General features: G+C 44.0%; 1 long non-coding RNA gene and 1 pseudogene across 1 annotated transcript; both read left to right on the top strand.

Annotated features, from left to right (window-relative positions):
* Positions 1 to 8127: 8127 nt before the first annotated feature.
* LOC136633155 (uncharacterized) lies at positions 8128 to 13315 on the top strand. Its single transcript, XR_010793236.1, has 3 exons — positions 8128 to 8263; positions 10639 to 10755; positions 12759 to 13315. It is a non-coding gene; the product is annotated as an uncharacterized lncRNA (long non-coding RNA).
* LOC136572093 (U2 spliceosomal RNA) lies at positions 8425 to 8567 on the top strand (annotated as a pseudogene).
* Positions 13316 to 14261: the final 946 nt, after the last annotated feature.

Below are 14261 nucleotides of genomic sequence, written 5' to 3' on the forward strand. Positions count from 1 at the left end.
TAACCCAAGCCATCCAATATAAACCGCGGCAACCCTGGCTCATGCCTCAAACGCGATTCATCCGGCGGTACTCTAGGTGTGCTGAACGGCTGTGGAGGAAGTCTCAAAAGTCTGCAGACTTTCTCCACTTTAAATTCATGCTCAGAACATACAACCTCACCCTCCACCACGCCAAACAAGTCTACTTCACCTCTCTCATCTCCTCACTATCCCATAACTCTAAACTACTCTTTGATACTTTCCACTCCCTTCTCAGCCCAAAATGGCAGCCCCTAGTGACGGATCTCAGTGCTGAAGAGCTGGCTACTTACTTCAAAAAGAAAATTGACCACATCCGTCAGGAAATAACCTCCCAATACCAAACTAGTCCAGGCCCTAGTCAGTACTGCATCAAGCTCCTGTTCATTCTCTGTACTTACACCAACAACAGAGGAAGAAGTCTCCAGACTGCTTTCCTCTGCTCGCCCCACCGCTTGCGCTAGTGACCCTCTTCCCTCACACCTCCTCCAGTCCCTCTTTCCGGTGGTCATCCCCAACTCACCACTATCTCTGACCTCTGACATTTTCCCCTCCTAATTCAAATACGCTATCATATCCCTACTGCTAAAGAAACCAACTATTGACTTGGCCAATGCTGCCAACTACCGACCCATCTCTAACCTCCCCTTCATCTCCAAATTACTAGAATGCCTGGTTTACTGCCGTATTATAAACTATCTCTCAGAAAACTCTCTCCTTTAACACCTACACCCTCTACACTCGACAGAAACCACCCTGACTAAAGTGTCAAACGATCTCCTGATAGCCAAATCGAGGGATGATTACTCCCTACTGATCCTCCTTGATCTCTCTGCAGCATTTGACACTGTTGACCACAATCTTCTCAGTATGCTTCCCTGCATTGGACTAAAGGACACTGCCCTCTCCTGGATCTCCTCCTATCTATCTGACTGCTTCTTCAGTGTCTGCTTTGCTGGCTCTACCTCCCCTCCTCTTACCCTTGCTGTTGAGGTCCCCCAGGGCTTGGTTCTCAGCCCCTTCCTCTTCTCCATCTACACAGCCCCTATTGGACAGACCATTAGGAGATTTAGCTTTCAGTACCATCTCTATTCTGACGATACCTAGTTATACACCTCTTCCCGGGACATCACAGCAACATTCCTGCAGAACGCCACTGACTTTCTTTCCACTGTCTCTAACACTATGTCCTCTCTCTACCTAAAACTGAACCTCTCAAAAACTGACCTTCTCCTGTTTTCGCCGTCTACTAACCGACCTCATCCTGACATCTCCATCTTAGTGTGTGGCACCTCCATTACTCCCAGACAGCACGTCCGCTGCCTTGGGATTATATTCGACTTCAATCTCTCCTTTATACCCTATATCCAATCTCTTGCCCGAATATGTCAGCTGCACCTCACGAACATCACAAAATATGCCTTTTTCTCACTGTGAACACGCTAAAAATGCTCACTGTTGCCCTCATCCACTCCTGCCATGATTATTGCAACTCGTTGCTGATTGGCCTCCCCCGCGCCAGACTCTACCCTCTCCAGACCATCCTGAATGCGGCAGCCAGGCTCATCTTCCTGTCCAGGCGCTACTCAGATACCTCTGCCCTGTGCCAGTCACTGCATTGGCTACCCGTCAAATACAGAATACAATTTAAACTCACTAACCTCATTCACAAAGCTCTCCACAGCACAGCACCACCCTACATTGCTTCCCTCATTTCAATTTACCACCCAGCCCATGCCCTCAGCTCCACTAACAAAATCAGACTAAGTGCAAGACAAGGTTTAATTTAAACATCTCATTCTTGCCTTCAAGACTTCTCTACAGTAGCACCAGTCCTCTGGAATGTATTTCCAAAAGCTATCCGAGCAATCACTGACACACTAAACTTCAGGCATGCTCTAAAAACGCACCTCTTCAGGGAGGCATACTATATCCCCTAAACCATATCCCTCTGTACTCTGCCTGATACATAGTATGTAAGGCCGAATGAAGACATTGTCCATCTAGTCCAGCCTGTCTATCCTACTGTGTTGATCCAGAGGAAGGCAAAAAACCCCAAGGCCAGAAGCCAATTAGCCCTTTTGGGGGAAAAATTCCTTCCCGACTCCCTAATGGCAATCAGACTGTTCCCTGGATCAACCCCTAATAGATAACATGCTCCCTGTCCTACCGACTGCAATTCCTGCTAGCCGTAATCAACCGGGACCTGCAGTCATACCGATTCAGCCACTATACGGCCTGACCATTTTCTGTGTGTATAGCATCCCTCACTCTCCACTTCGCCATACCGGGCACATCTCCAGCCCCTTTACCTTCTGTATTACCCCATTATCTGTAGTATTTAAGCTCGTTGGAGCAGGACCCTCACCCCTACTGTTTCCATCCATTGATTACTTCATGTAACCATGGTCTTGTTTTTATATCCCCTGTCTTGTAAGCACTGCAGAATATGTTGACGCTATTTAAATAAAGATTATTATTATATGACATTTATATTCACACTTCTTGCAATGCACAAATCTCACATGAGTTTCTCGGTCGTCTGAAACTAGCCTCAGACAGCTATTTTGATGGATATATAAAAGAGTTATAATTTTTTGAAAGTGGGGAGGAAAAAACTAAAGCAAAAATAAAAAAGGAACCATGTGCTTAAGGAGTTAACAAATAAGTCTTACTAAAATGGACATTTTTTAAAATCTTTTCAGCTGAGAAATGCTTTGACAACTATATTCGTAGATGAAAGGACATATGCAGCACTACATTTCAGCCGACATCGAATTCTGAATAGTTTTCTATAGCTATAATAAAGAGGGTTCATGTAATACATAAAGTACTTTATTCCAACTACCGGGAACACAATCATCTTAAGAAAATGGCTTTCTAGTTCCTTTAGAGAGGAACAGCTTCTCAAAAGGCCTTTTCCTCTCTCATAAAGTGAAGGCATATCAATAGTAAATGCCATCATTTTATGATCGGTACAGATCTACCAACTTGGAGCTCTATCGATGCTAAGAATGAAGATGTAGTTCTGCATCCCCTTGACTGCTTTTTGCTTAGACAGTGGCCCTTGGCCATCCAATGGTGAAGAGTAATGCAGCATGGCCCCATTCAAATGAATGTAGGATGTTTCCTCTGGGCTTGTCCAAGCCTGAAGTGGCCATCGCACTGAATTAACACTGTGACTCCCTGATTTTCAGGATTGCTGGGGATCCTAGAGCTTGGAATTCCACTAGTCACAAATCACAGGCATATTTTAGCAATTTGCCATTGTATCTAGGCAAAGTTCACAAATAAATTGATCATGTGGGCAACAGGGCAATGTCCAAGGCTTCATAGCCAAAGAGGGGTCACAGCCAGGAGTGTAACTATAGGGGATGCAGGGAATGCAGTTGTACCCGGGCCCAGTATCCTTAGGGGGCCCATAAGGCCTCTCTTCTCCATATAGGAAGCCCCATATTATGAATAAAGCATTATAGCTGAAGAGCCCTGTTACAAGTTTTGCATTGGGGCCCAGGAGCTTCAATTTATGTCTCTGGTCACAGCCCTGAGCTAGATGCATTAAAGGGGATATGCCATCTAACACGACCCCTTGAATGTGGCACCCTGGGCAAAAAGCAGATTTTTCTGTGTCTCGTTCCCAATATCCCTAGCAAACAGATGATTTTGTTGGGGAAAGCTGCAACCAGCCACACATGTCCTATGTCCTCTGCAACGTCTGCTGCAGGAAAAATGTAGTATGCATTTTCTGTAAAATATTTCTGCATAAAGGGGTTGTCTGCCCTCTTTTCCACTAATGATCTATGCTTTAGATAGGTCATCAGTAGTTGATGGACAGGGGTCCACCGCTCGGTATCCTTGTTAATTAGCTGTAAGTCCAGCCCATTGCTCAGTGCAGTCATCAATGGACAGGGAAGGAAGTTTGGTTGGAGGGTTTATTCCCATTAAATCCAATGGGAGCACTGCACTGCTACTCCACATCCTGCTCCTCTCCTGGTCAGGACTGGATGTGACATCCTGACCAGCGGAGAAGCAGGAAGTGAAGGAGAAGCGCAGCTCTCTCATTGATTTCAATGAGAATTAAGCTGGTGCCAACGCTTCCTGTGCTAACCACTCATGACAACATCTGAGTGACGGACCCCTGTCCATCAACTACTGATAACCAATACAGAGAATACGTCATCATTGGAAAAGAGGACAAACAACCCCTTTAATAAGATCTAGCATGACATTATTGTCCCTTGCAGTCACTCATTGGGCCAAAGTTTTGGCAAAATCCATAGGAATTAGCATGCTTTTTTGGCTTCCTTCCATGTCACTGCTGCTGTAATGAATGTACCCTTATACAATCAGTGCTGGGGTTAAATATACAAAGATATACATGATATCTTAGTATCAATATTAAGATAATTAAAATATTTTGGTCCTGTAAAAGTATGCACATATTTTCTTCAAGAAGGAAGAAAACTGCCTTGCTTGGTAATGCTGCCTTTTGGTACTCATTACCCTGTAAGGCAACGGTCAACTCTTTAACAAGCCTTGAAACATGACCAGGGCTATTAGCCAATCCAGAAGTCTATTTGTACACTTTTTTTTCCCATGAAGCGTTGCCAGACTCAATACCACAGATAGGATAGGTCTCCTTAATGGGAACCAGTACCCTCCTCCAAGCAGCCCTGTATAAGCTAAGTGACCATATTCACAAAATACTTTCCCACTGCCTGATATGAATACTCATTTTCAGCTCCTACAAAGTCAGATTTTGACTGACTTCTACAGTAAAAGTAAATCTGACCATAAAAATGCAATTGCTGTTGACAGAGTGCTCATTTGCCCAGCAGCTATTTCAGTTGACTCCACCATAAAGATATATACCTATCCAAGCATGCAAATTTGGAAGGGGGTGGGGGGGCTGAAAAGTTCTCAGCCTGAACAAGAAGGAAATGAGCTAGGGACATGAAACCTTAAAGGAGATGTCTCGAGGAAGCAGTGATTTTTTTTTTTTGCCCAGTCCCCCTAATTAAACATACATTACTAATTACCCCAGTAAATGACTTTCCTAGCTGGTTTGTACTTACCGTTCCAGCAACTTATAAAAGTTTCCCCAAGATGGCCGCCGGCTCTTTCCCCGTCGCTCGCTGCAGCCCGACGTGCGCGCTCCCGAGACGCTGCCAGCTGTGTCTCCATGGCAACCGGACGCCGCGCAGCCGCCGACCAGACGCCGCGCAGCCGCCGACCAGACGCCCCGCAGCCGCCGACCAGTCACCCACCGCCAGGCAGCAGGTAACCGGCGCTAGCCCCCGGCTCCCCAGCGCTACGCTCCCGGCTCCCCAGCGCTAGACCCTCAGCCCAGGTGAAGGCCCCGGAGCCCAGCGCTAGGTTCCGGAGCCCAGGTGAAGGCCCCGGAGCCCAGCGCTGGGCTCCGGGGCCTTCACCTGTCAGTGAACATCACCCCCGACCCATCACTTACCCCCCTGGCCCAGCGCTAGTTCCCCCGGCCTAGCGACAGCCCCCCCCGGCCTAGCGACAGCCCCCCCATCGCAGCGACAGCCCCCCCGGCCTAGCGACAGCCCCCCCATCGCAGCGACAGCCCCCCCGGCCTAGCGACAGCCCCCCCATCGCAGCGGCAGCCCCCCCCCCGGCCTAGCGACAGCCCCCCCCATCGCAGTGGCAGCCCCCCCATCGCAGCGGCAGCCCCCCCCCCCGGCCTAGCGACAGCCCCCCCATCGCAGCGGCAGCGACGGCAGCCCCCCCCCCGGCCCATCACTTACCTGGACGGCAGGACAGCTGGACGGCAGGACAGCTGGGCGGCTTCTCCGGACAGCTGGGCGGCTCTGCACCTTCCTCTAACAGAGGAAGGTACAGAATGGCCGCTCCAGCGCGCTCCCGAGCAGTGACAGCTCATCTGCGCATGCGCAGAAGAGCTGTAGCGGGGAGCACACTGAAGCGGCTCGTGCTGAAAGGAGAAGACCGGACTGCGCAAGCGCGTCTAAAAAAGCAAGCTGCCAGCGAATTTAGACGGAACCATGGAGACGAGGACGCTAGCAACGGAGCAGGTAAGTGGAATAACTTCTGTATGGCTCATATTTAATGCACGATGTATATTACAAAGTGCATTAATATGGCCATACGGAAGTGTATACCCCCACTTGGTTTCGCGAGACCACCCCTTTAATGCTATTACCCTGGAAGTTCCTCACACTTGATACATCATTTCTGTAGTTTCTATAACTCTTCCAAAAAGAAATCAGATGCTTGAAAAACTGCTATGTACCTGCCATCACCTGTGAATCATTCAAAATTTCACATCTCTTCAAGTTTTTAGAGGTTTAAAAATAGGTAGTAGACTGATGGTGCAAGATCTGATAAGAAGGGTGAATGGTCCACACCCTGAATCCCCAAATCCTTCAAAAGATCCATTGTCTTGGCACCTTTTGTGAAGGAGCATGTCCTGATGAAGAGGCACACCTTTTTTGCAGCTTTCTACATCTTTTTTCGTTAAGTGTGGCCTTTAGTTTGCCCAGCACATGACAGTAGTATTCTACATTGATGGCTTCGCCTTTCTGAAAATAGACTGTTAATAAAATACCTGTAACCATGTCCTTTCCCGGTGACCTCTGTGTCTTGTATTTCTTTAGCTATGGAGACTCAGAGTGCCACCATTGTGAGGACTGTTGTTTGGTCCCATGATCGTGGTGGTGTAACTTAGTTTCATAAACATTCACCAACCATTCCAACAAATTAGCACTGGATTCCCTGAAAAAATGCTACAAAATCACCTTGGAAGTGCTCACTCTGCTTCTAATCAGCATCCAAACATTTTGACGCCCACTTGTACATGAATTGCACTCCACACATGTTGCTTAGATATGTGTAGTGCTTCAGCCATTGTTTACAGCGAGATTCACCTTCCTTCCAAAACCTTGTCATGAACACATTCAATAATTTCAGGTGTTGACAATGTGATGGGTCTAGATCTTTCAGTATCTTGGGTTAAAAAAATCACCCTGCTGAAAATGGGCACACTATTTCTTCATAGTTAAGTATGATGGGCACTGGTCACCCAATTTTCCATCATTCACTCATGAATTTCCTTTGGTGGTTTATTTTGCACGAACAGGAACATCATGATGCCTCACAGTTCAGTGCTGGAGAATTCCACATTTTTTTGCCAGGCTTATGGTAGTGTAAAAAAGGAAAGATGAGTGCTACTATCATGAAAATTATCAGGTATCTTCCGATTGACGGTCTTGGAGTCAAGTAGGAACTTTTCAAATGTTGATCCAGGGATTATTCTGACTGCTATTATGGAGTTGAGAAGGAATTTTTTTCCCCAAAAATGGGTTAAATTGGCTTCTGCCTCATTGAATTTTTTTTCCTTCCTCTACATCGACAACAGGCGGAAACAGGCTGAACTAAATGGAAATTTGTCATTTTTCAGTCTAACATACTATGTAGGTAAGTCTATAAAAGAACACACTGTAGCAACAGTGACAAAATTTTGCATGCATCTCAGAAAAAAGGATTGGGTCGAGAACTTTTCAGCCTCCCTTTGTATCTCAATAGGGGAGGGGAAATAAGACACCGCTAGCGGCGGCCTATTTGATATAATGGTTCAGACATCTTTTAATCCAGTCCAGTCCTCATTTTCTCTATCATCTGCCATTTGGGAATGATTAGGAAGTTCAGTGCACATAAGGTATTTGAATGATCTTGACACGACTAAATGTCATCATTCATGGAAGTAATTTCAGACCTTCGGCACTTGGAACAAAAAGGAAAAATGGCAAAATATGACCCAAGATTGAGCAAGAGCACTGAATGTTTTTGTCACTGTAACCTATTAGATGCAACTCCTTGCTGAGAATAGGGCATGGCTGTTGGAGGATTTGTTTAACCTAATTTGTCATAGTTTCCTACTGTACTGCAACAAGCAATTATGTTAAACTCTACTATCAGAATAATAGATGCATATATTAACTACTTTTTCACATTGGGAAAGACTGCTTCTCATTATATTTCTACCATGTTATTTTACAGATACATGTTATTATGCAATAATCAAGGGAGTTATATGAGAAAAAAAATAAAGCTGTATCTTTTTTTAATGGACAACACCCTAGTTTCTTGAATAAAGAAGGGTATAAAAGCTGCAGGGTGGTGCTAGTACAACAAAGTCACAAGATGCCGTCTCTAAGCTACCTGCTGCTGTTCTGTCTGGTCGCTGCACTAGTATCCCCGACATCACGTAAGAATCAAGAGACCAGACAAACAACTTCACAGTTCTGTCTGTAACTTAGAACTAATACAATTAAATATGCTCAGTGTCTGATCATGTACTGCATATATCAGGCTAGTATTACATATAGCATGTTTAATATGGGGATGTTGTCATCTGTCTGGTAAATGATCGCTTCTCGGCCTTTTGGCTAAGATCAAGTGTAGTATCTGTATGGTAAATGATTACTAATCTGCTTATAAGAAGCAAGTTTTGTAAAGGTATTGTATTATTTAAAATATTTCCCTACGTTGTTTTACTATGTCATGCATTTTATTGTATATTTTGTTGGATTCAAGAATAGTAAAGACATTGGAATATGTTAAGTCCAAGGTCTAGAGTTTTTATGTATTGTAGGAGACATCAGCTGCATTAGGATAATTCAGATTTTAAGGTTGCCAGTAGAGATGAGCGAACGTACTCGGTAAGGGCGATTTCGCAATCGAGCACCGCGATTTTCGAGTACTTCACTACTCGGGTGAAAAGTACTCGGGTGCGCCGGGGGGCAGGGGAGGCGTGGCAGCGCGGGGGGTAGCAGCGGGGAACAGGGGGGAGCCCTCTCTCTCTCCCTTTCCCCCCACTCCCCTCTGCAACCCCCCGCTCACCCCCAGCGCACCCGAGTACTTTTCACCCGAGTAGTGAAGTACTCGAAAATCATGGTGCTCGATTGCGAAATCGCCCTTACCGAGTACGTTCGCTCATCTCTAGTTGCCAGTCATGTGCAACTCTCTAACGTATTGATGTGGCAATCCTTTATGCCTGCACATCTTGATTACTTGATTTACAGTACATTGTGGTTAAGTTATCAGAATGTATGAAGTGTCAAGTTAATGTTTGCTACATCTGTATATTCTTTATATTCTATGGCTGCTTATGGAGCTCACTGCATGTTATAATCTTCTTATGGGACATGGGCCATATCTCTAGACTGTTGGAAACTATCAAAAAAAAAAGTTAGGGATGGATAACTTATAATTCCTAATGTTCCTTGCTATGCTCCATGGACATAAAGCAATTGTAACTTTGTTTATGTTGTTCTGATGTTTCCAACAAAAACTGATTAAGTTGTATGACATATTATCGGCACATAACATGTATGACATAGCAATACAGTAGAGATAAGGGAAATACAATTCTAAAATATTCCAAAGGGGTTATCTAAAGGGCGTGATAAAAGTCTGATTAGTGGAGGTTTCGCCGCTGAGAGCCCCACCGATTCCGAGAATGAGGGTCCCTTGTCCCCCACTTCCGTCACTGCAGCTATGCTTCTTCCACTTGGAATGATGTCACATTGAATGGAGTGATGGCCACGCATGTGCAGCTGCTGCTTCATTTATTTCAATGGGGCTGATGGAAATAGCTGAGTGCTTATACTTAGTCCCGTTGAAAATTAATGGAACGGCACTATGCATGCACAGACATTGGTCCATTTAATTTCTTCCTGAATGTGGGGGGTGCAGTCTGCCCACAGTAAGGAGGAGGGGGGCACAGATCACTGTTCTCGTGATCAGTGCAAGTCTCTGCAGTGATATCCCCACCAATCTGACTTTTATTACCTATCCTATAGATAGGTGTTAAAAGTTAATGCTGGTTCAAACGACATTAAAAGTGCAGTTTAAAAAAATCTTGGATATTCCCTATTTTGAAGAATAATAAAATGTGTAATATACTTGACCTAAAACGATCCACTAAAGACAGCAAGACCCATCACTATTGCAATAGGCAAAAGACAGCTATAGGGGTTCTCCAAGATGTAAAGGGGCAGATTTATACAACTAAAAGAAAAACTATTTTTGTTGCCCACAGCAACCAATCAGAGCTGAGCTTTCATTTTACCAGCGCAGTATACAAAATGAAGCTGTGTTGTGATTGATTGCTATGGGCAACTAAGATAGTTTTTCTTTTAGACAGTTTCATAAATCTCCCCCCTAAATGCCCGACCATGGTAAAGAGTTTGCAAATACTGTATGTGCAGTGAGAATATATGAAAAGACCTTTAAAAACTTATCAACCTCTATGAAGTCAGTAATGGGAAGCTGTTTTTCCACCTAATGAACCCTCGCCAATTCCAATCACTGCAAGTCTTAAACTTTGGTTGTACACTGCTTTATAGTCCAACCAGTTTCAGAATTCTGAAGGAACATGTACAGCAAGTCCAAAACTTTTCTTTGAAAGACAAAACGTTAGTTATTGACTTTGGAAATCAAACAATCTGATTCAGTCAACAGCATAGATAAGTAAAAAAGCAGAGTACTACCCACTTGATAGCTCACCCACATAGGGGCAAACACATGTAGAAAGAACACATACAACCCTGGAGTGTAACAATTCTCTCTCTGTTATAGAATGTCCTCAAACTGTTAGTCGTTGCCAGTCTATGAAAAAATGTGGAACGCAGCGAGACTGCTCATCGGGGCAGAGTTGTTGTAGTAGTCCATGTGGTCTACGGTGCGTCGGTACTGGTAAGTGTTCGCTCTCTACTTAAATCTTTTTGTAATTTGTAAATGTCTGATTATTTTGTGGTATCATTTGTGGTTCTTTTTACTTACGGTGGTGGAATTATCCACTACTGCGACTGTACAGGAAGGACTAAACTGCTTAAAACTTGTAATCGACACTCGATGTTCATAACTATTTGTTGGATTTTTGCCTTTTTTAATCTTTTACACTAAAATTCTGACCTATGATGTTAATCCTAGAAATAAACACACCTCAAAAAGAAAACATTATCAAAATGTTACCCATCACTGAGCTGTTGAGACGCTTCTCCAGGTAGCCCTCTGTCACAGTAGCACTAGTTGCCTTAGAGTATCGTGGCCAATTTTAGAGTTGGGTCATGCTTGAATTGAAATGTTATGAAGTGAATATTGGGAATTTCAAGCTCCTATTTGATTTTTAATTTGCAGTAATAGATCAATATTTTTTTCTTTTTGAGGTGCAGATACTCACAATACTTAGACAGGTTTTCCAGGCGAACCCTTAAGCTGATATGAAGTTGCTGCAGAAGGCTGGAAAGCTCATAACATTATCCATACCACAAAGGCCCACTTTGATTGTGCTGTTCTGTTCCATTCACTTCAATGAAAATGAGCTGCAATATCAAACCAGGACATTCCCAAATAAATACTATAAGCTTTTCATCCCTCTGTAGCAGCTTCTTCTCAGCTTATCAGTAGGGGTTCCAGTCTACTATTAATGGCCTATTGTTATTATTATTAATCAGCATTAACCTGGCAAGGGATTTTACATATTATTATGTTAATATCAGAAAATACCTCCACCCCCAAAGAAAAACATATTATTACATACAATTTTGTAAAATTCTGGAAACCCTTGCTAAAACATATAAAATAGGCAATTATTTCCCATAGATAAAAGTTTGAATCTTGAGAATTCCATACTGAACAATTCATCATATTTAAAGGAGTTGTTCGGATGTTTATCATACTCTTTATATTAGGGTGAAGTCACACGAACATATATCGGCTCGGTTTTCACGCCGAGCCGATATACGTTGTCCTCGTGTACAGGGGGGGAGGATGGAAGAGCCAGGAGCAGGAACTGAGCTTCCGCCCGCCTCTCCGCCTCCTCTCCACCCCTCTGCACTATTTGGAATGGGAAGAGGTGGGACGGGGGCGGGGCTAAGTTCTGCTAATTAGCCCCACCCCCGTTCCGCCTCTCCTCATTGCAAATAGTGCAGAGGGGCGGAGAGGAGGCAGAGAGGGTGCGGGAGCTCAGTTCCTGCTCCTGGCTCTTCCACCCCCCCCCCTGCAGATGAGGAGGACGTATATCGGCTCGGCGTGAAAACCGAGCCGATATACGTTCGTGGGAATGCAGCCTTACTCTGAGTATATTTGCAATTTACTCGCTTTTGCAAAAGTATTCCATTTTCCCAATTGTGATACTGCTATGCATTCTAAATAAATGTTGCTGATGTCGCATACACAGAACCCAAAAGCTTTCACAGCTCAGAATACAGGTACAGCAATGACTACATCAGACTCTGTGGGCCTTCCTTTCATTTGCATGTACTGCGCATGCCCAGCTTTTAGACTGAAGGACATCAGTGCTTGCAGGGTACATGCAAATGAGCCGACAATCCGCAAAGATTGATGTAGTTACTAAGATATCTATACCTAAAGGCACTTGGTGGTCTGTGTACATGATGTCAGTGGAATTTGCACAGTGGAATCGTGTGACAATAGTTGTGATTTATAAAAAAGGACATTTTTGTAAATGGGACTAAATTGTAAATATACCATAAAGAGTGTAATAAATGGCGGTTTGGAATCTTAGAAACCCCTTTATTAATATTTCACCTACTGTATGCTGATTAGTATATTATATAGACTATTTTAAAAATTATACATCGCAAATTTATACTAATCCAGCATTTTATGGACTAATAGAGGTAGACCAATTGAATTTTGCTTTATTTTAATGTTCTTTTTCTTTTTTCCACAAGGATTTCTTGACTTTTTTAAAAATTTATTTCCGTGCTTGAGTGGTGGAGGAGGATGTTCAGGATGTTCAGGTGGCAGCAGATGTGGACAAAGTAGTGGAGGAGGAGGAGGATACGGACAAGGAGGATACAGACCAGGAGGATACGGACCAGGAGGATACGGACCAGGAGGAGTCGGACAAGGAGGATACGGACCAGGAGGATTCGGACAAGGAGGATTCGGACAAGGAGGATTCGGACCAGGAGCTTGGGGGAAGAAAAAATAGACATTCGTTTCTTTTGAACAATTTAAAAATTGTATTAAATGCCTAGAAGTTCAAATATTACTGCTAAAATAGCTTTGTCTATCTCAATAGACATTTTGACCAAGGGTTTAGCACTTCCGTAGATTATTTTTGCTTTTGTAACATCCTTTGACTCTAGAAAAGTTCCTGAAATTGAAATATACAGGCAGAATCTTTATACTAAAATAGGCAGATGTAATATGTGTACATTTACAAAAACAAATGCTTAGTCTGCATCCATTTGTATAAATAAAATTGCTGAAATGCTCTAAAGAACTTTTATTACTATAATTACAGTACATTTTGAGAACACAAACGAAAAATAAAAAACAAATCAACACAATGCTAAAATAATTTTAAACATATGCATTGAAACCAAAGGCTAAATTGCAGTTTAAACAGCAATCCACATGAATTCTTAAAGGGTTTTTCTAAGTAAAAAAAACTGGGTACTCATTTTACTGACCTTGGAAGGATGGAAGGCTGGGTCAACCATGAGTCAGCTACCTGAACCATGCAGGGATTGAACTCACAACCTTCAGGTCAGGAGCAAGAGCTTAGGACTGCATACTGCTGCCTTAACAAACTCTACCACATGAGGCCCATTACAGAGTAAATTGTATGCCTCCAGAATACTGGCATCCAATTAGACTGGTCTCGTTATTTCACTACAAGTAAGGTTTTTCTCATATAAAGGCATTGGCGTCACATACAGATATCAGCAGTCAATACCTAAACTACGCAGAGACTCTTACCAGCCGCCTGCTGCATGGGTCGCCATATCTGTCAGAGTAGCTGCCACTGTGACCAAGTGTAAACTGGCACCACCAACTCGAGCTACCTCTGGCTCGCTGCAAAACTATTTAAAGGGGTTGTCTCGAGGAAGCAGTGAAGTATTTTTTTTTGCCCAGTCCCCCTTAGTAAGCATACATTACTAAGCCCCCCTGTAAATTACTTTTCTAGCCGGTTTCTACTTACAGTTGCAGCGTTTCAGCAACTTATAAAAAGTTTCTCCAAGATGGCCGCCGGCTCTTTTCCCGTCGCTTGCTGTAGCCCGACGTGCACGCTCCCGAGACGCTACCAGCTGTGTCTCCCTGACAACCAGACGCCCCGCAGCCGCCGACCGGACCCACCGTGGCCGCCGACCACGGCACACACTCTTGGGCCACAGTCACCCACCGCCAGGCAGCAGGTAACCGGCGCTAGGCCCCGGCTCCCCCGC

This window comes from Eleutherodactylus coqui, chromosome 6, assembly GCF_035609145.1.
Source record: "Eleutherodactylus coqui strain aEleCoq1 chromosome 6, aEleCoq1.hap1, whole genome shotgun sequence".
NCBI classification, from domain to species: domain Eukaryota; kingdom Metazoa; phylum Chordata; class Amphibia; order Anura; family Eleutherodactylidae; genus Eleutherodactylus; species Eleutherodactylus coqui.